Source organism: Macrobrachium rosenbergii, chromosome 19 (assembly GCF_040412425.1).
Source record: "Macrobrachium rosenbergii isolate ZJJX-2024 chromosome 19, ASM4041242v1, whole genome shotgun sequence".
NCBI lineage: Eukaryota > Metazoa > Arthropoda > Malacostraca > Decapoda > Palaemonidae > Macrobrachium > Macrobrachium rosenbergii.
In genome coordinates, this window is record NC_089759.1 from 18,845,400 (window position 1) to 18,872,664 (window position 27,265).

At 35.2% G+C, this 27,265-nt stretch overlaps 1 long non-coding RNA gene across 1 annotated transcript; it reads left to right on the top strand.

Annotated features, from left to right (window-relative positions):
- Positions 1–27,140, top strand: LOC136848680 (uncharacterized). Its single transcript, XR_010856093.1, has 5 exons — positions 1–142; positions 14,229–14,526; positions 17,924–18,027; positions 18,889–18,957; positions 21,909–27,140. It is a non-coding gene; the product is annotated as an uncharacterized lncRNA (long non-coding RNA).
- Positions 27,141–27,265: the final 125 nt, after the last annotated feature.

A 27,265-nucleotide genomic window follows, 5' to 3' on the forward strand; every position in this document is an offset into this window, starting at 1 on the left:
GTACTTCGTTGTCCTTGGTTTCACGAACCAAATGCTTTACAAAGAATATATATAAATGTCGAGGCCTGGTTAACCGGTTTTTCGTTTAGTGAAGTGGCCCTTGCTGGAGTTGAAAATTTCAAGAATATTTTTTTTCAAAGAAGTGAGTTGCAAGTTTTGTGTTTTGCCACTTTATTGGTTGGTAACTTAGTTTTATCATATACTGTCAGATTGTCTTAAACGCTAATATTTCGTCTCGTACATATATTAAGGTTGTATTTCTCGGGTTTTAAGAGACAGTTTGGCGGGTATACAAGTTCAACATTTTCATCTAAACTGAAGCCTGTAATGATCTAAAAGTGTTTTTGTATAATTTATTCACGCACTTGGAAGGGTTTACAGATTTAAAAGGGTTTCATCTCGATTTGAGCAAGAGAGGTCACTAACTACTCGAGATTTTTTAGGAGTCTGATGAAGTAGGTTTAAACCAAATTTATAAAAAATGGTTGAGGTCACCGGTCAAGGAACAGTGTGAGTTTTGTTATTATACATTAAATTTGGCAATGTAATTTTACTTGGGTTGGTTAATGAGAGACTTATTGTAGGCTGGGCGGTCGCGTTTTTCATTGTTACACCAAAATTATCTCGGATACCCTTAATTTGTGGGAATGTTGGAGTGGTATCGGTTAGAAGATTGTAATATAATAAAAGTATTTACTATGATGCCTCACTGAAAAGGTCAATGACAGCGATTGTATTATCAACTAAATGTCCGAAGTTAGGTCGTAGTGGTTTAGCTGCCGAAATGTACTGTAGATTTACTTACATTTTCTTTAATGAAAAATTTTTTTATATTTATAACGTGAGCCAACTTTTGCCAAAGTATGTTATTTGAAAACACGACCTTCGCCAGAATAAGTTTGTTGCCACTTTTTAAGCAGCTTCATTTCGGCTTACAAATGGAAGCTTCATTACCTCTCACTACTTTGTGGTATACAAATAGCGAGGATCCATGAATCTTACTACGTGTTGGTTTGGTTCCTTATATATCCGTTAAGGGTAGGGTTGTAAAGGTATATATTCAGGTATGATTAAAAAAAGCTAAATTTAATGCATCGTATTTCGGTATGTCAAATTTTGCCCATTAAAGCGGAAGACGGTGGATTGTGTATCATCAGTATGATACATTTGCCCATTCTGACATCTTCCATTTTATTTTTGCCAGCGCTTGTACGGGTTGTCGGGTAGGCTATATTTCATACTTTTCTAGGCTACTTGGTTTGCATTGTTTCAGGTGTATTCAGTGAATTGCTCCCACTTTTCGCGTATAATTTTAAGTATTGATCAAGCTTTCAATGGTGCGTGTTAGTTCTTTGTTTATTCACATGGAACAAAAACTTAACGCGTTGGAAATTGTTATGGTGTGCGTTTATCATAATGGTGTGCGTTTATCACAATGAAGCAGTTCATATTCCTGATTTTCATGCATATCTAAAACTCATACTTAGAGTAGTTAAATTAGTTTCCAGTTCAGTAGTTTCCAAACGAAATGGATTCGATGTATAAAAATGTTTTAGAAAGCGAGTCCTGCTTTGACATTAAATTTTGCTTCTGTAACTTAAAATGGGGAAAAGTATGAATTTAAAGCTAAACCATGTCATATTCCCAGTGTCTTGTTAATTGTCGGAGGAGAAAGTTCTATGAATTATAACGTCGACCATAGCTTTCGTAATCTTAAAGCCTGCAGTGAAACATGTTCCTCTGCGTATACCCGCCACGCCTCTTGGTAATTTTAAAAAGGAAGCGTGCAAAATAAACTTTTCATAGTTTGTGGTTTCTCTACAAATGTTAGTACAGAAAATGTAGAACTTTTGGGTAAAATTTGTACAACCGAGCCATATCAGGTTGTTAGCACTCAGTATCCTCAGATTGTAGTAGCCTAGTTTTGGAAACTCCATTCATGAATCCGGTTGAGCAGGAACAAAGGATTCCTGATAAATATCTAACAGCATATTATCCCCGCATTCAGTTTAGTCTAAGGAATCCACAGATTTTGAGAACATTTAAAAATTAAAACTTGTCCAAAGACAGTACAGAATACAAAAATAATTTCGGTGAATTAGTTCAAAAATCATAGATTACTGATGGAAAGCATCGTGGTCTGTTGAAAATGCTAATGAATTTTTGAATGGATAGTTATCAAATACCTGACTAGGAAAAATTTTTTTCTTATCTTTAAAATCTTGTTGGCTGGGCTCATGCAGATCCCGTGACTTGGCTCACGCTGGAAACTGCAACTATTTTAACCTTCATTCCGGACAGGTTGCTGTAATTTCAGTATTTCAAAAGCCACAGTCTTACCATTGTAAACCTTTGTACATGCATGAAAAACCCTATGACAAACTATATGAAGTTTCTCTTGTTCATTTGTAAGATTTTTTTTGACGAAATATATACACTGGTGAAGCTACTGGCTTTTAAAGACATTAATTGCAAAAGCTGTTAACATAAGACATTAGTGAAATTTTTCCTGCTTGCATAAAATAATGTGAAACAACCAAGTTTTATAAGTTGGACATATTTCAAAATAATTACATCAGTATGTTTGCTTTTCAAGAGTTTAATATCAATGACCAATGCTTTTTACATCTGTTGTCTTATTTCATTTTGTTATTTTTAAGCCGAAATCATTTGCAGTTGTTAGTTCGTATTTCTCATTACATCTGCTAGAGTGAAGTTCTTGTATAATTTGCAGTCTGCAAGAGGGAGAACATTTCTGGAAAGCTAATTAAATGTTTATTTTGCTTTGTGATTACCTGATACTTGTAAGTTTAAACCTTCAATTCCCTTTTTAAAAGTTCGACACCAGTCAGGGAAGGTAAGCGTGAGCTGGATATATCGTGATAAGCTATAATTTTTAGTCTATTCCATAAAATTGAGAAAGGATATACTGTATATTTTTGCATTAGCAAGTTATAAAGTGATTTTATATTTTTTCCTTAAAGCTGTACACTTTGACATTCACCGGTAATTCCCAAAGGTTACTTTTTCATAAATTCAACTGTAATTTAAGCAAACTGTTACCTGGTAATAACAGCTTATCTAATGGTACAACCTGGTGAATGGTCTTACATGAAAAGCTGTACCCACATACATCAGCACGCGATATTTGGAAGTTCCCTTAGTCTATTCGAATTTTAAAAATTTCACTCCGTAAGATTTCAGTTTACTTTTTCGTCTTGTTTGTTTTGTTTTTGTGGCCATGACTCTTGTTATTGGTCATAGTTGGGTGCGTAGGTTGTCCGACTTATGTTTAAGAGAATGTGACGGGTTCAATTACATCTGTAAAGGGGGTGCAACCTTTGAAAACATCAAGGTTGAGGTAGAGCGGTATTTCGCTAACCCTAGAAGGTCTAGGCCTAGTCGCATCTTTGTGTTCCTGGGCAGCAATGATTTGGATGCTATCCACAGTACTGCGGAGGTATGGAAAGTAGAACAGTGTTGTGAGGCTTTTGCTGAATTACTGAAAAAGTTGTGTCCTGATGCTAAACTAATTTTTGCCCAAATAGAGGATAGATTCTTTTGGAACCACTGTGAAAGTTTTGACGCGTTGCGACAGGATTTCAAGGCTAAATCTAATAAATTCAATAAGTGGTTGAATAAATGGTCGGGCAAGGATAGTTTGTTTATAATGAAAGGGGTTAAGGGATTTTCCGACCCACGCCTTTATGCCAGGGATGGAGTACACCTCAATATTGATGGTAATGAGAAGTTGGCTCGGAGAATGGCTGACTTTTAGTATGAGCAAAAGCCTAAAGTAAAGTTAGTCTAGCTGTTCTAGTGTCAAGTATATTTTTTTTTCTCTATGCTCATTTGGTTTTGTAATGTTAGGATTTTTTGTATACTGTTGTTATTCCTTATAAGGAAAGGAGCAGTATTGGTCCTTACTTGTACTTGTATTAATTTAAGCTTAGATTAAGTTTATTTAGGTTAAGTTAGTAACCTTTTCATTTAAATAACCTGTTGATTAGCCTAGCTGATGTTAAGTGCAATCTAAATTATTTGTGATCAAGTTTCAGGTAGGCTAGCCTAGTTTTGCTGTTAGCATAGTAAGTTGTACATTTTTTTTTTCCCTCTCTCTCTCTCTCATTAGGGAGTAATTGATGATAACTTGCTTTGCATTGACTTGATTAAGTTAAGTTTAGATTTTTTCTTTGGGTAATTTAGTTGGTTAATAGCATTGTTCAAGATGACTAATTCTGAAATAAAAAAGTTAATTAAAAGGAGGGCTTATGTTAAGGGTTTAATAACTCTTGATATTAAGAAGGTTGACTCTTTAAAGGACGATCAAATTAATAGTCATTTGTTACAAGAATTTATTCGTAAAATTGATGCTAATTTAGCAATAGTTGAGAATTTTGACGAAAGCATTTGTGAAATTGCTGCTGAAGATGAACTAGAGAGTATTATGCAAGCAGCAAGAGATTATCATTATGAAATACAGAAAACTCTGTCAGAATTTAGAGTAAAATTTGATAATTTGTTTGGAGATAAGAATACTCCTCAAAATAGTTCTAGTAAAATTGTAAAATTACCTCTCCCTCCTATTCAAATTCAGAAGTTTGAAAACAATGCAGTTAATCCATTTGCCTATTTTAACTTTAAGAAGGCTTTTAATAATGCTTTGACTGGTATGCCTAACTTAACTAATGCTCAAAAGTTTATTTATTTAAAGGGTTATTTGTTAGGTGAAGCGTTAAGTATAGTAGAAAACATTACAGTAAATGATGAGGGTTTTGATTTGGCTTTTAAGCAATTAGATCTTAATTTTCTGGATGAAGACAACATAATTGATCAAGTAATAGGTGAAGTTTTGAACACTTCTGAAGTAAAATCTCTTAGTGAAGTAGAATCTTTGGTTAGGTCTTTGAATAATAAATTCATTGACTTGAAGGGACTTGGTATAGATCTGATTGAAGTCGATTCGGCTGCTCTATTGCTAATTAGCAAAATTGTAAATAGGAAACTTCCTAGAAATTTTTTGATAGAACTCTCTAGAACTACAGGATCTTCTTATCCTAATTTTAACCAGTTGTTAGATAATTATCAGAGTATTATTGCACGCCTTAGTTTAGGTCATAATGAAAATTCTGGTGCAAAACCTAAAGTTAAATATGAAGGTAAAGACCGTAATTTCCAACAATCAAAGTATAGTAATAAATCTACTGTTAGTAATGATTCTAATAAAGTTCAATTTACCAGTAAACCTTTATCTTCTGGTAGATGTAAATTTTGTAAAGAAACAGGTCATAACTCTTCTAAATGTACTAGGTTTGATACTTTGCAAGCTAGGAAGAATAGAGCTGAAGAGCTAACTTTATGCATTAAATGCTTGAGTGATAGGCATAGGGCCTCGGAATGTCCGGGAAATAAATCATTGTTACCTTATAAATGTTTTTCTTGCAATAAATCTGAACATCATGGAGCAATGTGTCCTCATGCTATTAAGGATTTTGGTAAAAAAGTATTAAGTTGTCAATCAGGGTCTGAAATATTTGTTCCCTTTATTACACTCAAAGTTGGTAGGGGTAGGAAATCTTTTAAATGTTGTTTTCTATTAGACACTGGAGCCCAGTTTAGTGTTATTAATAAACAAATTGTTGATTGTAAATTAGGAGATTATTGTGGTGCTCCTTTATCTAGGTTAGTTTCTTCTTTTGGGTTGCCAGCTAGAGTTAGTGAGGGATTTCATTTGGTAGCTGATTTAACAATGCCTTGTGGGAGAAAGTCTAGTTGTCTTTTTTTTGCATTGGAAAATTTTAGTCTTTCCCTCCAAATTCGTATGTTGCCTTCTGTAGTTGAAAATTTGGAATCTGCAGGTTATTCTGTATGTAATAATTACCCAGGAAGAAATTCTGAAATTGTAAATATATTAGGTATCCTAGGGAATGATATCCTTCAGGAATTTAGTCAGTTAGAATTAGACTCTGTAGAGTTGTTTAATATTAAGGTTAGAGTAATTAAGTTGGCCAATGGGGTTATTCCATTTGGTACAGTAGTCAATTTTGTTCATCCTTCACAAAGGAAGCTTTTTATGAGAGAATTGATTCTTATGAACCTTGTGTTAGAGATAAACCAGTAAGGGAGGTAGAGTCTTGTCCTATAGTTGATAGTAATAAAGTCTTGGAAAATAGACCAAGAGGTAATGGTAAAACTGAATCTGTTAGGTTTATTCCTAATAAGGAGATTAAATATGTACCTGAATGTAACAGAGAATCTAGAGTTTTTTATAATTCTTCCCTTAATTTGGAGATTAAACAGACTTCTAAGCCTGATAAGATTAGACTTCTGGAATTTGTTCCTCCTAAGCAACTTGGAAAACAGAAGTTATTAGTAAATTTTGCAGTTAATCCAGTAGGCTATAAGTTCGATCCATTGAATGATATCTTTCCTGATTCTTGTGTCGAGTATGGACTCGACAATTTCTACAACCTGGAATCGATTGGGATTAAAGATGAAAATTCCCTTCCTTATGAAGATCAACAAGTTGCTGAATTTGCTAAATCTATTTCTTATCATGAAGGACATTATCACGTTCAGTTACCATGGAAAAAGGATTTAATTGAAAAAGTCCCTAACAATTTAAAGATTTCTTTGGCAGTTGCTGAGCGGATTTACTCTAAATTAGAAGATCAGAATATATCCTCTAAATATGAGGAAGTTTTTGATAGACAGGAGGAGCTTGGCATTATTGAGCCTGTTAAAAATAGAGCCGCAGGCCAAGTATTCATTCCTCATCGTCCTGTCATAAGAAAGGATGAAAATGCCACCACTAAAATCCGTCCTGTATTCAATTGTAGTTTTAAAGGTGGGAAAAGCTCCTTCATTAAATGAAGCCGCTTTTCCTGGTATTGATTTGATGAACAACATGTTGTCATTAGTTTTGTATTTCAGGAATAATGATTATGTAGTAGTAGCTGATATAGTGAAGGCTTTTCTCCAAGTTAGGTTATCTTTAGAGTCTGATCGAAATAGATTTTGTTTCTTTAGAAAGATAAATGGGAAGTTTGTTGCTTATAGGTATAATACCATAATTTTTGGATTTGTAAGTTCTCCTTTTATATTGAATTATATTATTCAACATCATTTGTCTAGTTATAGAGGGAATGAAGTAGCTTCTCTGATTAAAGACAAATTTTATATGGATAACTTGGTGCTCTCTTCTAATCAGGGAGCCCAGATGCCATTTATTATCAGTTCTATTAAGGAAATTATGAATTCAGGGGGGTTGCCTTTACGGGAGTGGGGTTCTAATTGTCCTGCTTTGTTATCTACTCTTGATGAAGGTGAAAAGGTAGCTTCTTCTGAAATGAAGATTTTAGGATATATTTATGACTCTAACCAGGATACCTTACAATTAAAGGTTAAGCAATTGAACAAGGGTGCTTCCTCAAAGCGTCAGATTTTGTCAGCTTTATCTTCTGTCTTTGACCCTATTGGCATATTTGCACCTATAATGCTGCAGGGCAAGCTGCTTATTCGCAAGTTGTGCCAACAAGTTTCGGACTGGGATGAAACAGCTAGTGCTGAAATTTCTAAGTTATGGAGTAAATTTTGTAGTTCTTACAGTGAGGTTAGTCAAGCTTCTTTTTCCAGACAAACTTATAAAACTGATGCTCCTGTCAAGCTGTTTTTGTTTGCAGATGCTTCTAAGGAAGCTTATGGTTGTGCTATGTATGCTGTGCAAGGTGGTCATAGTTCCCTGATATTTGCTAAGACTAAGGTCAGCCCTATTAAGGAGAAAACTCTCCCGACTTTAGAACTTTTGGCTGCTCAATTAGCTTTGAAGTGTTTTGATACTATTTTTGAAAATAATCTATTAAATTGTACTAAAATTGAAAGCATAACTCTTTTTATAGATAGCCAAGTAGTTCTTAGTTGGATTCTTTCTAATAGGGCTATTAAGAGAAACACATTTGTGAATAATAGGTTGAAGGAAATTTTTAATCTGTTAGATAGGATTTCTGATAGATATTGTAGAGTTTCATTAGCTTATATTCCTTCATCTAGCAATCAGGCTGATTTACTTACTAAACCTTGTACTTGTAAGCATTTTCTTGAAAATTTCAGTCTTTGGATGAAAGGGCCTTCTTGGTTGAATTCTCCTGACGAGTGGCCTAAGGGTCTTTTGGGTTGTATTCCTGATAATGTGAAGGGTGACTTAATTTCTCCTGTAATGTTCCCTAAAAAGGAACCTCTTGTAAATATTAGTCATTTTTCTAGTTTTTCTAGGCTTATAAGTGTAGTTTCTAAGGTATTTACTGTTGTATATAAGTTTAGGAAAATTCAAGCTGACCCTGTTGAGGCAGCTTCTAATTACCTTATAAGGTTAATGCAAGAGGAAGCTTTTCCTCTTGAATTATCTTATCTAAAGAGTAGAAATTCTTTAGTTGAAGTTCCACCTTTAGTTAGGCAGTTTAATTTGTTTCTGGATGACAATGGTATAATGCGAACTAAAGGTCGGATTGATAAAAACATTACTTTAAAATTTGATATTGTCAATCCTATTCTTGTGGATAAGAAGCATCATTTGACCCGGTTGTTGATTTATTATGCCCATTGTAAGTCTATGCATATGGGTTCGCAATCCACTCTTAGTTTTTTGCGCATGCATGGTTTGTGGATTGTGAAGGCTAGGCAAGCAGTTTTGTCTGTCCTTAAGGATTGTATTGTATGCAAGCGTTATAATGCTAGCACAGTGAAGTATCCTTCTCCTTCTTCGCTTCCTTCTTCCAGGGTTAATTTGAGTGTGCCTTTTGCTCATACTGGTGTGGACTATACAGGCCACTTATGGTTGAGGGAGAAAAATGGAGAAAAATTTAAGGTGTACATTCTTATTTTCACTTGTTTCAATACTAGAGCCATACATTTGGAAGTTGTCCAGTCTATGTCAACCTCGGAATTTATATTAGCTTTCATTAGATTTTCTAATAAGTTTGGTGTTCCTGTTGCTGTTTATTCAGATAATGCTAAGTCCTTTGTTCAGGCTGGTAATATAATTGAACAGTTACTTACTTCTTCTGAATTTGAGGAGAAGTTTAGAGTCGCTTCAATTTCTCATAAGACTATCCCTGTGTACGCAGCGTGGTATGGTGCTGTTTGGGAAAGATTAATTAAAACAGTTAAGCATTGCCTTTTTAAAACTCTTGGTAGATTTACTCCTTCATTTTCTGAATGTCACTTTCCTCTCTGACATTCAGAAAATTTTGAATAATAGGCCTTTAACTTATAGATCTTGTCAGAATGAATTAGATATAATTTCTCCTAATCATTTCTTGGTTGGCAGATTTATTCCTTCATTAATGTTTGGTGATTCTGAACAAGTTCCTGAGTGGGAGTATGGTGAGGAGGATGAGTATTCTTCTCTCCTTGCTCGTACTTTGGAAACTAGGGATGGACTTTATGAAAGCTTTAAGGAAAGGTGGCTTTCTGAATATCTAGTAAGTTTGAAAGAAAAGGATAGATCATCTTTTCATCCTCCAAGAAAGTGGGAAAAAGGGGAAATTGCTCTGTTTAAATTACCTTCCAAATCTAGAACTTATTGGCCATTGGTTAGAATTGTTGAAACATTCAGTGATAACGAAGGTGTTGTACGTACTGTTCGTATTGTTAAGCCTGATAAAAGTGAAAATGAAGTTAATGTTAGTTTTTTAATACCTTTAGAATTATATTCTGAACTTAATGATCCTAATTTATATGTTCAAATTGAAGAACAAGAAGAAAATGTTAGTGAGTTGGAGACAGATAAAATACCTGACACTGAAACAGCTTTGCCCAATGAAACATCTACTAGGCCTACCCGTAGTACTGCTCTTGCCTCCAGAAACCTAATAAGAAGTTTAGCTCGGGAAGGTAGATTGTAAACAATGGTTTGTTTTTGTTTTATAAAAGTTGTCTTTTGTTGTCGAGTTAATCTGTCAAAATGGTTTTTTGTGTAACCACTTTTCTTTTTGTTGTTGGGGAAGATGTAGAAATAGTTGATTGGAGAATGGTAATTTCATTCGTGGGAGAATAGTCGAATTGACTAGTTCGTTTGGTTCTTACTTTTTGTCCCCATTTTTTGGTGTTCGTTTATGGACGGAAAGTAAACTGAATGATTGCCGTTTGTTAATATTAAATGTAAATGCTTAACTTTCCCATTTTTATATTCTAATTGAATTAATTAATTTAATGTTAAATGTATTCCTTATAAGGAAACAGTTTTGTTTTCCAGTCTTTATTTTTTCAACGTTGTTCGAGTTTCGGACAAAGTGAAAAAAACGGAGTTGTTGACGGTTTTGGTCCGACAAGGAGTCTTTAGTCTTGCAGTACCAGTCGGACAAAGAACGGGTGTTCTTTCGCTTAAAAAAGTGAATTCAAGAACTTTAAAATTCGAAGGACATGTAAAGAAATTGATCTAGAAGATGGTGCAGGTAAGTTGAGAGATAAAGACTTCCCTAAAATTGATTTGAGTTGAATTATCTAACTCAAATCAATTTTAGGGAAGTCTTTATCTCTCAACTTACCTGCACCATCCTCTAGATCAATTTCTTTACATGTCCTTCGAATTTTAAAATTCTTGAATTCACTTTTTAAGCGAAAGAACACCCGTTCTTTGTCCGACTGGTACCGCAAGACTAAAGACTCTTTGTCGGACCAAAACCGTCAACAACTCCGTTTTCTTTCACTTTGTCCGAAACTCTCGAACAACGTTGAAAAATAAAGACTGGAAAACAAAACTGTTTCCTTATAAGGAATACATTTAACATTAAATTAATTCAATTAGAATATAAAAATGGGAAAGTTAAGCATTTACATTTAATATTAACAAACGGCAATCATTCAGTTTACTTTCCGTCCATAAATGAACACCAAAAAATGGGGACAAAAAGTAAGAACCAAACGAACTAGTCAATTCGACTATTCTCCCACGAATGAAATTACCATTCTCCAATCAACTATTTCTACAAGTCATATTAGCGCGGTTCCTTGAAGACTGCCCACAGATGAAACTGCTCAACTTTTTTCTCAATATTCACAGAAATCTCGTAATGTTACGCCATGAAAGTGTGCTTAGAATGTAGTCGCCCATTGCTACTAATGTCTTTGTCGTCGAAGCCACCTATCTGCATTACCTGATCTCGCTCGAAATCTACTGACCCCATTTTGTGGTCCATAAAGCTCGTGAATTTGCTAGGCCATGCTATTGATTTCGGACACGGGCATTCTAGGGCTTGTTAAAAATTTATTTTCGAGGTAACCATGTTACGATAGTGGAATAGCCATCTTTGTAGGAGGGATTTGTAGGATCTGTTAATGTAATTGTTGCCGTGTGGATTAAAAAAATTGAAACAAAGGAACTTTCATTAAAGACTAAAGTAGAGAAAGCAAACATTCAGAGAAAGGGGCCCACTGATGGATAAAAAATGGACAGATGACTGTTCCTCTGTTGTACACGTATCTTTGGTAAATAAAACTAGTTCCTTACCAAGGGAGAAAGAATTTGCATAGACGTGAGGGAAAGAGAAAGGAGTGCTTAAAGGTAGATTTCCCCGAGTGTCCTCGTACAGAAGTTTGGCGGTTCTGTCGCCCAACTGAAGTACTGCGGTAGAATTAATGTAAACCAATTTTCAATTGTGATGTTGATGATTTTCAATTTCAACATAGTAAGAATTTCTCAGAGCTTAGACCGCAACGCTGACATTATACAGCGTTTTCTAAACAGTAAGAATATCCTGCAAAAAAATCATCCCTTTGTATTCACGGCTGGACATCGCTAATTTTGCGTATTGGGTTACTATAGGAATGAAGAGAAGGATATAGCAAAGAGGACTTTCTGGATATGGTTTCACTGTTGAAAGTTTTCAGGAGGTTTTTGGTTATACGACCGCCGATGTCATTTTTAGGGTATTTATGAACTATTATCTTTTTTATATGTACGTGGTTAGATTAGAGGTGTCGTTTAAAGCATTACGGAAATATTCGTAAATTATGGACAAAACTTAATAGCGTTAGGTACCCGTGAGTTTTTAGGCCACTGGTACAAAATAGCGTGTTACTAACTTTGCCAGTGCCTACAACTAAAAATATATATGGACACATTATCTTTATCATGGTTGAGTGAATTAACTTGGTTTCGTACTGACGAAATTAATGGCGTTGGTCACATTGTCCATCTTTACCTCGCTAGCGCCTCTTGGTCTTCAAAACTGGGAAGATTTGTGCCATAAAGGAGTTGTTGGTTGTGTATATGAGGGCTTCAAAAGGTGGCGTCATCCCCCTTGATCAGACAAAAAAAAAAAAAAAAATTGTATGGAAGTGGTAGGCCAGTTTTTTTTGTTTTTTGTTTCAGGAGTTATTAGTGTATTTGGTCCTTATTAGAATTCACACAATAGAATATCTTGACACTTCATGCAGTGCAGTGTTAAGCAATTAGAGAACTTGTAAGTAATTAAACCAGTCTGCTAAGCATTGTTCCTTATGCAAATGGCATGTCCAAAGGATTTAGTTGCTTAGTTGGAAAATTAAGTGGGAGGAAGACCTAGAGGAACTGGCGTGTAATAAGAGCTATGCAACTAGGGTTGGCCCGACATTTATTAAAAAAAAAAAAAAGTTATTGTAGGTATCGTGCTGCTGACCATTTTAACTCAAACCTAGATTTTGGTATGTGACAAACTCTTTATACATAAGATGGGGTGCCTTGAAGCATATGAATTTGACTTTTATTTTTGCAACTCGACATTAGGAAAGAGTGCCTTATATAATCTAAAATAATTTTAGTTTAGTGATTAAGTCTTGATACAGGTAAGTGAAGGGATTAAACTCAACTAAGGTTCTAAATGCTGGAGATTTTGAACGTGTCGTTTTCATCTTTTATCAGGCTTTGCCAGTAAGATTTTTTTCCAGTAATGCCTTTATCTCCAGAACCACTTAATTCCTTATCCAGCTAAAGTCTTAAACATAGGAATCACTGATGTAAATAGCGTTCATGGAGGAGACTTTAGTTTGGTGATCAGACAGATTCAAAGACAATTTACTGTTAACTTGTTGCCTCAGCAACAGAGCGTAAACAGCTGAGAGCGATATTCCGTCTGAGCAATAAAAGGCTCAGGGGGACATGAAAGCTAGCGTGCGCAGGCTAAAGGAATATGCCAGTGTGAGCATGTCTGTCCTAGTCAACAATAGCACAGCCATTAACGTTTTGCACAATTTTATTCCTTCAGTGGGTTGTATTTCTTTTAATTTTTGCATAACTTGCACGATTTGCATGTAATGCTTTTGTGTAACACCAGCCCTTAGAACGGTATTGATTGCAGTCTCTTGTTAGTATAAGTAATGAACTTTTGTACCATAGCACTAAGACATTTTAATGATCATCAGTATGGAGTTGGAAAGCATCAGACCACCACAATTCACGAAGAAAGTTATGCACAAAATTTTCTTAGAAGTATTAATGTTATTAATGTTATTCACTAAACAATTTTCTTGTGGTCTGCTCTGACTCCAATGTCAACAGTTCAGTAGATGGTCGGTTGTACAGTAATTGTGTATATGCCGTAGTTGACCCGTGTTTGAACCATCTTTGTTGGCTTTCTGGTGGCGTGCAGAAATGTATTCTTTGTGAGCGTGAAATTTTCACTATTTAGAGAATTACTGAAACAACTGGCCTTCTTGAGCCACCCAACAGGCAAAAGGTTCCATTAAGGGTCTTATTTCTCAGTTAGGGAACAGTTAGAAATTGTCACCTAAAATAAATAATAAAATATTGTAATATATGATACAGAAAATGCAGTTTGGGGCAACAGACGGATTATCTAGAATCTGTACACCTAGTTTCATCCAGATTCTTGATTTGCATTGAAAATTTACCTACAGATAATGTCTTTTGTCCTCTCCCGCCCCTTCTTCCATTACAGAATAGTTATTAATACTTAGTCTTAGAGCATAACTCTAAAAATCTAGATTGTCCATATGAATACGGTTTTTAAAGAAAAACTGGATCATTGTAGCAATAACATCATTTTGTGATAGGTATCATTACCTTGCAACTGACTTGCTCTCACATTTGGCTCTCACTTTGTCATTGATCTCCTAATTTATGAAAGTATTCAGTTTTCAGGTTGCAGATAATTTTAGATGCTCTTAATTTTTGGATGTCATGAAACTGTTTAACTAAATATTTATTCTTAAATTACTCGTTCTTTTTACAGGGTCATGTTGAGTACGAGTATTAGTTGCTGAAGTCTTGAATAGCAGCGAGTCCACATAATGCCGGATCTGAAGATAGTTTGAATTTTACAATACCTGCAAATGCAAGAGGTCAGCTTTGGAGGATAAAATTGCTGGTTGAGAGTAACCTTGGCTACTTAGGGAAAGCCTTTGGCAAAGAAAATAAATGGACTGCATGAATACTGCCTTTGTAGTATGTACACCGTCAGTCTACAAATAGTGAAGTTTTGGAAGTAACTCGGCTATTTGGCGTTGGCTGTTGTACCTGTAGTACTGCAGGTGAGTTGCAAATATTCTTTTCTGAATATTTCTTGTAGAGGTTGTCAGGTATATGGGCACCTTAGGTGATAGGGAGGTTTACTTACAGCATTTTGACATTAATTTTATACAGCATTATTTTCACTCACTTTTTTTTTCTAGTCCTTTAAGCTCACATAATTACTTCTCATTTGAAAACAATTCCTAGCTGCCTTATAACTTGATAATAAGTGAGGACATTTTGCTGTCATTGGCCCAAAGAATATTTATGCACCTTTGGGAGTTTTGTCGCAAGTGGTTATTTTTTAATGTTTGTAATGGACAGCATTAGACCCATTAACTCATCCATTTCTTGTGCTTAATCGTGACTTCTGTGCTCAAGTACTTAACATTTGGATACTGTTCCAAGAGTACCTTCAGTCACATGTAAAAATCTACAGATCGGGTAGCATATTTTGGGAGTACCTCAGTAATAGGCATTGGCACTTATCAAGAATATAAACTGTTACCTATGAGACCTGGACTACCAAAGGTGAATTGTGAATACACATTTAAGTAAAGTAATTCTTTTCAAGGTTATTGGTTATACTGTATTAAGGGGGGGTGGGCAACGGTACTGCCAACAGCAACTAGACTAGTGTAGTACAGTATTAAGAAATAGTGATTATTGTCAACTTACTTTCTTCCGTCAGTAGTATTTTCATCTTCATTCATAGCATTTCTTTTCTCCTAGTGGTAATGATTATGACACTTTCATTTCACTTTTCATTTTAAAATATTCCTCCCAACAAACCTATGGAAGCCTAAAATCACTTGGTAAACTAGACAAAATTCAGAATCTGTATTAGAACTTTTACCGATACTGACCCATGGAATTATTAGGTATCTGTCCTTAGTTATTTTAATTAAAGATTTGATCCGTTTTGTTAAAATTCAATCCTGAGTTGTTTTAATGATTAAAATTTGGGTGAAAGTTTAAAGGGCCCCATAGACGTTACGAGCGGCGGGTCAAGTTCCGTTCTAACTCCGGTAAGACGTTCGGATTCACTTCAGTTTGCCGAAACTTGGTAGAGTGAAGATGCGTCAGCTCCGCTCAGTGATAACGCTATAGACTGCGCAATGCAACAAAACTTGGAAAGCCCCAGCGAAAAAGGAGAACGTGGATTAATTAAACTATGGTTGAAGAAGAGAAATGAATTATCTCACGATTGTTGATTAATGAATTGAAATTTTACCCTGGTGACCGGTTTAACTATCAGAGAATGGACGAGCAGACCGACATGGAATTAGTATATGTGGTCTCTCCTCTTTTAAACTTTCACTTTGTTCACTTTGTTTGGTTTTATGTACAGCCCTCCACAGGGATAATTCCCTCTCTGGCGGGGCCAAGCACGTTTTCGAAATAAGGTGCTGCTTATATTTTCTAATTGTCTTTCAGTGTTATCTCGTCAGTATCGTAGCTCCTGCAGAATAGGGGAGTCTTCAGTTCCTTTTTAAATTTGCGTTTTCTTGTATGCTCTTCGCTTCCGGATCATTTATCAGATTTCTAATAGTGTTAGTTTCATTTCCTACGCACTGTATGTTTATTAAATTGCACAGAAGATAATTAGTCAAATCCATGGTCCGTATTTTTTTTCACCTTTGATACATATTCTTTATATACTGTGCACTTTTGCCTTCATATGTTTTATGTTTAGTATGACTATGGCCTTTCTTTACACAATTTTACACTTGAAGATGCTACTAGCACATTCATTTGATTTGTGATTTTCACCACATCTAGGCCAAGCTTGGTCATTTCTACAATTTGCTGCGCTATGACCAAATTCCTAACATTTATAGCACTGATAGGGCATGTAACAGTCATATACTTTGCAGTGGCTATACAGTGTAAACAATCTATCACCACTATCATATATAGCCTTTCGTATTTGTGGTGTGCATTTGATGATATAGTGTTTGTATTTGTCATCTTTGGCTGTCATTTCCTTTACAATTTTTAGGGCGTCATTTTCAGAGATGAGGTTATTTATCCATGGATTTTTCTTTACAATGTTAGCAACAATGTCATCTTCGTCCTTCGGGACATATACTACTTTTATTTTTGGTTTAAGCTTGCCTTTCTCATTTACTGATATATTGCTGATTTCCTGGATCTCTATTTTTGCCATTTCCAAGTTTTTCCTGCCTGGAAATCTTACAAATAAGTGTGCATCTCTTGTTGTTTTAACCTGTTCAACTGGGGTCGTTATGTGACTCATAATTTCTCTTCATTTGCTGCTGTGCTCTCTTCGTTTGTAGATTTGATCAGAAGCACTTTTTTGTCTTTAATGATTCAGCACGCGTTTCAGCCATGTTTGTCATGGTCTTTACATATTTATCAACATTGTCAATTTTTTGGATTTCATCTATGTGGATCATTACGTTACCAGTTTTCTGAACCGAATCCTGAATCAACTTTGTTAATGTCTCTTAGTTTTCTTTTATTTCTTCAAGTTCATCTTCGATGAGTTTTCTGTGTGCTCTTTGTTCAGGCCTCTTGCAGTTATTACAGATGTACAATATGTTCTCACTACCAAGTATGGGTGTGTATCTGGGCTCTATGCCGGAGCATCCATAATGAAGCCAAGTGTCTGTACAAGCATCACAGCAAGTTCCTTCAACAACAACTTTTCCAGAGCAAAGTCCGCAGGTTGCTGACTCTCTCTCGATTGGGGTTGACTCAGCTTTCTCCAGTACTTTCTTTAGAGTTGCATCGTTACGTGCTGCATTGATAATTGAGAAAATGATCGTATGATAGACTGATATTCCCTTTACTTGATTTAGTTTCAATAGTACTTTTCTCTTTTTCCTTCTTCGTTTTCACTTTGAACATCGCGCAAGTCAGGCACTTTTGCGCAGAGCAATTCAGACACACGTCCGACCCGCACGAAAGTTACTGTACAGCACACTTGTACAAGACAACCAGTGTCGTTGTACGAGAGGTTGCTGGCCACACTTCGCTTCCGCGCCACTAGTCGTTCCTTGGGGCATATCCCAGAGACATGCAAAGCAATTATTATTCAAATTAATTTCCTGGATCATCATCATCTCACTTTCTCTTCATACTCATTTCCTATAAAATAGTTTTCTTTACCTCTTCTCTCTCCCCCCTCCTCCCACTCTCCCCCTCCTCCCACTCTCCCCCTCCTCCCCCTCTCCCCCCTCCTCCCACTCTCCCCCTCCTCCCACTCTCCCCCCCTCCTCCCACTCTCCCCCTCCTCCCACTCTCTCCCCCTCCTCCCACTCTCTCTCTCCCCTCATAATTCTCAATGATCTGAAAGTAGGCTTGAATGCGTATCTAGTATGGGCAGATAGTAAAAAAGTTTGTTTTTCTTATTGTTACAAGTCACTCTAGAAGAATTAAATTTGTTTCTAGTAATGGTCCACGGGTCCTGGAAAACAGCCATATTCGGATGGTCAACAGGACTGTCTGAGAACCGTTTTTAGTAGAATTGAAAAGCGTCGCCGTAAATGAATCTGGTGAGTATTTGATGAAACTTTTGAAATTAAATCTACTTAATTCAGTTTTTTGGTACTTATTGGTCCTCTGAAAAAGCAATTTCTATAGGAAATTTTGAAGCTGACCTGAATTTGTAATCCAGGGTTGAAAGGGGACATGAAATAAAGATCAAAGATTTATTCTTAGGTGTACTTTACTTAAAGTAAACTTCTTGAAGTGATGTCTTGACAGTAATATAGTTTTAGTAACATTGTGTCCATTTCAAGTATTAATGAATAAAAATGCTCAATTTGTAACGGGATCATACTGAAGTACGTAACCCTGCTAGCAAGGACACTTTCACAAATTAAAGAATGGGATAGTTTTTAGTTATCCAACATTGATGTAGTACTGCACATATGGTTTACTACTCTACTAATGCGCTAATGACGTTTGATTTGGTTATTTTGATGTTAGTACTAACAGACGATAGTTTATGGGACATGCAGCACAATTATTGCATTAAAGTACAATACTACTAATTCAAATGTCGACTAGTGCAATGAAGACATACAATTTGAGAATTCGAATATGTCGAATGCTGTCATATATAATTAACGCAGGTTTATTCTGAACTGTATTGTGGGGTGCAACCTAGAGAAACTGCTCAGTGTTCAGTTAATTTTCGTACTGTATTTTGGATTCAAATACGTAGTAGACATCTGGAATATTGGTTTTCAATTATTGGTAATTGAAAATAGGATTTTAATTTGTCAATGCACTTGTATTGCTGGTATTCTAGTTATCCAGATGCTTTTTTTGCACTAAAAGCAGGTTTTGTAATTGTAAATTTCAATTTGTTTCACATACTGGATACTGAACAATTTTACTTTTCATTTCAGACTCAACTACGACATAAGCAACGTTACAGAAACAACCTACATTATCAAGCAAGGTGCAGCAAATCGCAGGTGGGATTACTGCCCCAGTTCTTAGCTTGACACTTACATCTCATAATCAAATCATGTAACTGGCATTAGAGAAGAGCAGCTCAAACTATCTCGGAACATTTTGAACCAAAATGTGATTTTTGTTAAGCTTCTTTAAAAGTAAAGCTTTTAAATTATGACATTTTTAAACTTCAACCAAAATGATCCTTTTCTAGTTACCATAATATTCCTTGCAACAGACTCAAATGGAAAGACACTAAAGTGGAAGTTTTGAAAAGTGTAGTTTACTTTTTTCTAAAAATGAAACTTCAGTGATGTCTGATAGCAATATAGTTTTAGTAACTTTGTGTCCAATTTAAGTATTAATGAATAAAGTTAAGTATATCTTAGTTTAACCAGACCACTGAGCTGGTTAACAGCTCTCCTAGGGCTGGCCCGAAGGATTAGACTTAATTTTACGTGGCTAAGAACCTACTGGTTACCTAGCAACGGGACCTACAGCTTATTGTGGAATCCGAACCACATTATGACGAGAAATGAATTTCTATCACCAGAAATAAATTCCTCTAATTCTTCTTTGGCGGCTCGGAGAGTCGAACGCTGGGCCAACAGTGTGCCAGTCGAAAGCTCTACCACTCCTCCAAAGAAGAACTACAGTGTATTAATGAATAAAAATGCTTAGTTTGTAACGGAATTATACTGAAGTACGCAACCTTCTAGCAAGGACACGCTGTTCACAAATTAAAGAATGAAGTTTTTATAATTATCCAACATTGATGTAGTACTGCACATATGGTTTATGACTCTACTAATGTGCTAATGACTTTTGATTTGGTTATTTTGATGTTAGTACTAATAGATGATAATTTATAGGATATGCAGCATTTATTACATAAAAGTACAATACTACTTATTAAAGTGTCGACTCGTGCAATAAAGACATAAAATTTGAGAATTCGAATATGTCGAATGCTATCATAAATAATTCATGCAGGTTTATTCTGAACTGCATTGTGGGGTGCAACCTAGAGAAACTGCTCAGTGTTTAGTGAATTTTAGTATTTTGGATTCAGATACTTGGTAGACATCTGGAATACTGGTTTTCGATTATTGGTAATTGAAATCGGGCATATAATTTGGAAATACACTTGTGTTGCTGGTATTGTAATTAGCCGAATACTTTTTTTTCGCTAAAAGTAGGTTGCTTAATTTAGTAATCATGATTTAAGGGCTCCCCTGTTATGAGACTGATTTTACCATGTCGATTTATGAAATGTAAAAAAAGCATATTGTCTTAAATTTAACTATAGCCATTGTAAAATTTTTGCCTGGAACATTTCAGTATATTTTGGGCTCTTTGGTTTCTGAGAACTAATATTTGTAAGGGGATTCTTTTCCTGGGGCATTAGTAATTCATACGCTAAGCTGAAGTTCATTCATGGTGTCTATTTAAGAAAGCGTTTATAGTTTCATGCTGTTTTATGAAATGTTCTGGTCCAAAATTTCAAAGTTTCAAACTCCTTCAGTTTTGTCATTAATTTGTCATATAGTAGGTTTAAGCATACTGACTACACTTTTGTATTTAAGAAATTAGCTGTATTCAGTTCAGTTGGGTACGTTTTGAAAATAGCCTTGTCGAATTTGACAATTCATTCCAACAACCCAATTCATAAACAACAGAAGGCACTGAAAATTTTACAGCTGCATATAGTAGCTTTGTGGTTTTCGAAAAATCGGTTTAGAAATCAGTTTTTTCGTTTAGGTATCTCATGCAAAATACTTGATGGGAGATAGTTTGGTTTGCTAGATTATATGCAGAATTTCAGTACAATCAGCTTTAGAGTTTTTCTCATCGATGAGAACTCATACTTTTTCAAAAAAGTCACTGCGATATTTTCTTTGTTTTTCAAAACAAGAAGTCACTGCAATATTTTCGTGAAGGTTTAATAATTCTAGAAATTTTTTATCCACGTCTGGTATTTAGGTATTCAGGTTTTTAGGTTTATCAAATACAATGTTTGAGAGTTTGCTAGATATTGTCTTTTTCTAATTGGAATTTTTCATTTCCAATAATTTTCATGAGTCATCTGAACTACTGCAGATGGCCTTGGGTCATATTTTACCTTAATTTTTCAAAATATACATTTTGAAGATATGTTTATTTTTCAAAATAATCCTCAGTTGGTTATTAAATCAGTTTTGAAAGTTCTTTCGTAATAATTCAATATCGGCTCTTATAGACAACACGTTCCAGATATAACTTCTTGTATTGAGTGTTGTGTTCTTAGTGTAAGGAGTTTTTGAGGATTTTTGTGCTTAGTTCTCATTTAGTGATAAGAACGGGTGTTCATACGAGCCCTGTAAATCAGCAACCCTTCCTTGGGAAGAACGGAATAGGGGGACTTACTCCAAGTAGAAGAATTAGAGTTGTATCTTTACGAATTTCGAGATTGCCAGTATATAGGAACTAAGCACCGAAAGCTTAAACCTAAAGAGTAATGTCCATATTAAATGTAAGAGGCATGACGAAGTTTAGTTTTTGATTTTAATTTTTTTCCGTTTTTCTGAGTCTTTGAAATTTACTATGTAGGAGTCTCTTTCATTATTCATTGTTTAATGCTGCTACAACAGTTAGGTTTCCACAAATCAGTAAAAAATTCTTAACGTACGTTAAGTCCACTTTCAACTCTTAAAGTACTGAATTGCCAGATTCAGTTAATAATGCATTCAACTGTCGTCCTTTCTAGACATTCGTATAAATGAAAATCAGACATTTGTAGTACGTATTCTGGTTATAGTTGTCCATTCTATCAATTTGTATTTATTTTTTTTTTAGGGGCTGGGGCCACTGGTTGACAACTTAAGTAGAGTTTAGGTTATTAAGGGACTAAATGAGAACTTAGGTAAAGTTTGAATTAGTGATAATTATACAGTTATACTTGCATGTTTTTAACGAAGTTTTTAATTCGTAGGTACAGATGTCTGTCAATATTTCAAGACGAATTGTATTCCGAAAGAAGAAACACTGAGCGAGCATTGCACTGGCTCCAGAAAGGCGAGAGGAGGGGTTTTCAGCAGAGCAGAGGAGAATCAGCCGGCAGACGTCACCCATCAGAGCAGAGGGTCTGGTCATGGAGGTGTGATTACAGAGTTTCGTCTGGTTTTATGCTCTTGGGAGATGAAACAAAGCCCTCAAGTCATTCGTGTGCCTTTCCAGACTTGGCTGTTTACCTCGGCACTGTTGAAGAACTTGGTGAATTTTCTGTTAATAGAATTTCAGTGAAGAATTCTCTGGTGCATCTTGGGTACACATTGAGTCAGAGATGGTTGCCATGACCACCAGTGTATATATTTACCTGTTGAACTTATGGCTGTAACTTTGAAAACGCATGTAATGGTTCTCCGGACGCGTGTCCTGACATCTGGTATAATTGACCCGTAGGTTCATTTATGTTAAAACTTTATTATTCTTTAAGGCAAAAATTTCCAAATGAGCGGTTCTCAACAGCAATAATTAAGAAAATCTAAGGGTTTATCACAACTGTAAAATTATTTGCTTTTCATTTTTCTGAACTTTACACCCCGCACTACTGTTTTCTTGTACGAATATGTCTGATATTTGGTTTGAAGTTTGCATCCCATATTGATTTTCGCATTACACTTTATGAATCTTATTTTCGTTTACAATTACAAGTAAGGTTTGAGAGAAGTTGGAAACATGTTGCTAAAATTCTTGTCGAATGCATTGTAAAGGTAACAGAAAAAATATTCAAATATTTCATATCTGATTTATCCTTTTTATCTTGAGTTACAATACATTTCATAACTTGTGCTTGGCTGGCTTGGAAATGGGTACATACCAGGTTGTGCGTGTCTCAAGCATTGTTAATTTTGTGTATTTGGTTTGAGCAGAGATGGAATCTGAGTGGCTGTTTTGGAAGGTGGTTAAATTCTTGACCATCTGGTTAGAGAATTTAGTGAATGATAATGAAGTGGGTTTTGAAATAATTCCTTGGAAAAGGACAGTGGTAGAAAATGTCATAAGACAAGGGAAGGATATAGAATTTTTTCTTTACAAATGTTTAGAGGTCCTGTATTAACTAAAATGAAGTACTCATTAAAATAACAAGGAAGATAGTATACTCGTATCTCTGGTCAGTTAAAAATAGCGTTCTGTGGTTAGTGGGAAGTGTCTAATCCTGGCTAGCATCGTTCCCTTGAGGCCTGGATCCTTAGGATTTTTAGGATTTTTCAGTCAAAAGGTTAAAGCAAATGCTACCGCCCCCTTTTACATTGTGATTTTCTAGTTATTGTTTTAGTACAGAACTATTGGTTTATTCAGCACATCTGTTCCGTCCGCACTTTTTCTGTCAGCCCTCAGATCTTATAAACTACTGAGGCTAGAGGGCTGCAAACTGGTATGTTGATCATTCACCCTCCAGTCATCAAATATACCAAACTGCAGGCCTCTAGCCACAGTAGTTTTTATTTTATTTAAGGTTTAAAGTAGGCCATGATCGTGGGTCTGGCAACGCAAAAACACAGGCCACTGATAGTTTCATGGGCCGTGGCTGGGTTTCATAAAGCATTATACGCTGTACAGAAAACCAGATTGCGCCGAAGAAACTTCGGCACATTTTTTCACCCGAGCTGAATGTCATTGGCAAGGTCTAGAGGGAGGTCTTGTCACGCGAAACTTTCTGTGGTGGAGAATTAAACGGCGAGGTGCGTGGCGTCACAATAACCACTGTCAAGCTCCGTAAACCTATTGAAATCCTGTCTTTACTTTTTTTTTTTTAAATACTCAACTATTCGTAAAAAAAACTCTAAGCTATTCGATAATTAAAGTAATAGTCAGATAAAGATTCTTCATCCTACTATGTTAAAAGGAATATTCATAGGTACGCATTTTGCTATTCAGTAATCAAAATACGAAGGCATTTAAATGGCGTTTAGTATCTACTTAATTTTGTTTAGGCGTTGGTTTTATTGTATTCTATGATTTGCAACTTCAGTTGGATTTGTTCTCAGTTTTACATCATAGTCTTTGTCTAGTGACATTGACATTTTTGTTGAAAGCTGTTTGAGATATATTGTGTTACTACAATTAAATTTTTGGGTGTTATACTTTTCAAAGCTGAAGCTCATATCTTAAGGCGTGGTTCTCCTCAAAATTAGGTCATGTGAGGGAAGCAGTATTGTAAGCTGATCCAGGTTTTTAATTTGTATTGCAACTTTTTTCTCTATAGCTGGTTGTTGTAGATCAGGAGTTTTATGGGTTTAGATCAATCCATCAGATCTTGGTCAGACATTTCATCTTCAACTTCAAAGCTGATTGTAATTCCAGAGTCAGTTTTAAGTTCTTACTTATGGATTGTATTTGTTTTCGAAAAATGTGACGCGTTTGTTGTCTAATTGTTCTGTTTGTTGTCTAATTGTTAGAGCTCTAAGTTCAGGTTTCACTTTTGAGTCGTCATAAGTTGATATTCAGTTTTGTGTAGGCAGTGTCATACATTTCGAAATCTGACTTCCCTTGAAAGCTTCATAGATCACCTTAGAAATCTTTTTGTAATTAATATCTACTCCGGAATTAGGAGATTGTAGTTCAAGTATGCTGTTTACAATTATCTGTTTTGTTTTCATTTTTTTTATAAGATTGAAACTGATAAATCTTTCAATCCTGTTGAGTTGAGAACTTGCTTAAACCTCAGACCTTTCTTTACCGAGTCAGTGTGTTTAGTCGAGCAGGGATATTCATGGCTGGTTGTCGACATTGACCACCTACTTCATTGTGATTAATCTTTCACAGTACCTATCCAAACCCGATTACTTGTATCGGAGGTGATTATTCTAATGAAAAATTTGGTCATATCCTCAATATATAGCATTTTGATAGTCTACTTGAAAAACATTGACCTTCCATGGGTTGCGTGTCAGGGAATTGCTAGGTGTATCCGTTTTTATTTCTGTAGGTGGACTAGACACGGCTGCCATATAGTTAGTATATAGCTAATTAGACCAAGACCAGTTCGTCATAAATCTACATAGTTGTACGTGTTAATAAATGTGATTGATATGGAATTAGTACTTTAACATGCTACTAAAGTTTGTAATAACAGCTCCTCTGACGTTAAATATTGGTTTAATGTAAACTGCACTGGCCTCATTGTTGCCTGAATACCTGTACATAAAACACTGTTGCAAGTTTCTAAGCATTGCATTACTGAATGAAGTTGCTGGCTACACTACCATGACATCTGAAAGGAAACAAACTACAGTTTACATATATTAGAAAAAAAATTAATTTGAATGGGTTTCTGCAACGTTTTTATACTGGCCACGTGAATAGCTGGAGTAAATCTATTAACAGTACATTAAACAAGTGAAATCTAATGCCACTGAAACGTTCACTCAGAATTAAGAGCATTTCATAGTTCTTTTAATTGGAATGATATTTCTTGTGTTTTATAACAAGTCGGCGTTAACTGATAATGGTAAGCAATTTCATTATGGTTTAGAATAGAGCGTCTAAACGTTTAAACCTTAGAACCTTAATGATGTGTTTGCATGAGGGGTATTTTACGGGACGCTGATTAAAATCTGAAATTTAAAGGTATATATTAGGCGTTTCAGAAAAAGTAGCTTCCCTAATTTGCATTTTCCAAGTTGCTCGTCGGATCTACCGCTAAATATAGTAAATTCATAGCGTTCCGGCAAAACTAAATTTCATATTTTCAATCGTCTTAAAACTTAAGGCAAACACTGTCGTACCTAAAAATTTTGTTAATTATAAAGTACTTAAAGCAGTGTTAAATTAACTTTTAAAAACTTTCAGCAGAGTTTTAAAAACACTTTTGGACAGCTTTAGACATATCCCCCAAAATTAACGTACAGTTGCTTGAATTCTTAGATTAAATACATAAAGCCAGATTCACTTAACATTGTGGTATGGTAATATTCTAAGTTGATATAAATACGGACATATTTTATGTAATCTTCACTTACAATTCTTTCAGGTGTTTAGGTTATTGCGCAAGTAGGTAGCTATCGAATGTGAACGTGCCTAATGTTTCTTGATGTGTTATTTAACATTGAATTATATACAGATAATTCAACTGTATTGAAAAAATCACGATAATCATTGCATGGAAACTTGCTAGAGACTTAATAGTATATTGAACGACCATGGGTGACAATGAGGCCACGAGTCAACCGAATATTAAATTGAATCTACGTTAGTCAAAAATAGAGACGTTAGTTATTAATATTCAAAATCTATCATCAATAATTGTATTCCCAAAGTACCGTGAATATTTATCTCGGCAACTTATTTCTTCGGAGTTTCAGTTGAAGCGTTTAGGTTGTGGTATTTTTTGTAGTATTTTCAAGTCCTAGCATTATAACATTTGGTTACATACTTGATATCAGTTAAATATACTTTAAAAAAACCAAGCATTTTCGAATGATAGCTTGACGAGCTTATAGTCGAATTAAATAGGGTTGATTGTATTCTTAGGTAGGTACACTTAAGTACTAGAAATATCAAAATCCGTGTGGAAAGAAGGATCACTTTAAGTGGAAGTCGAATTAGAGATTATGTAGCTAATGCTCAGTTCAGTACTAATGGACGAGTATTGATTTCAGGGCAAAAACATCCCGAAAATCATGGTAATGTTAATGCCTGTGCATTAGACATTAAAATAGGTCATTCCGAAATCTATAATGGGTTAGTGATGTTTTTACTTCGAGTTACTGAGTCTCAGTAGACACCATAGTGGTCTTTGGTCTAGGTAGGTGCGGAGAGCTGAGGGAGGATAGTCATGCAGTTAGTTAAAATGGGTGCTGTTTGTGTAGTCTTAAATTGTTTTGCTCTTGGAGTGGTTTCGAGTGTCGGTGTATGGCTAAAATGTATTGTAACACAAGATAAATGGATGAATTGTATTCTTTTTTTCCAATGTAATAAAAGCATAACTGGCATTTTTTTTTTCGTTTATAAATCCCTTCAAATGGTTTTCTGAAGGACTCCAGTTTTCATGGCAATATATTCCCAATTTTTCAAGAAGATTGGAATTTAAAAATGTAAAATCAAAATAGCACCACATTTCTAAACTTCTTTGACTAAACAGTGAATTTGAAACTAAATTACATTCAACGTGAGCAAAGTTATACAGAACATGTTTAGTAAAACATTTTCATGACAACTCGAGATTTGTTTGCTTTCGTGACAGTTCGTAGATAAAATGCATTGTTTGTTTTAGTCATGGTTCGCTATCGTATTAAATATTTACAAGAGCCAGATCTTGCTGACTACGGACTTTTGTTTATTAAT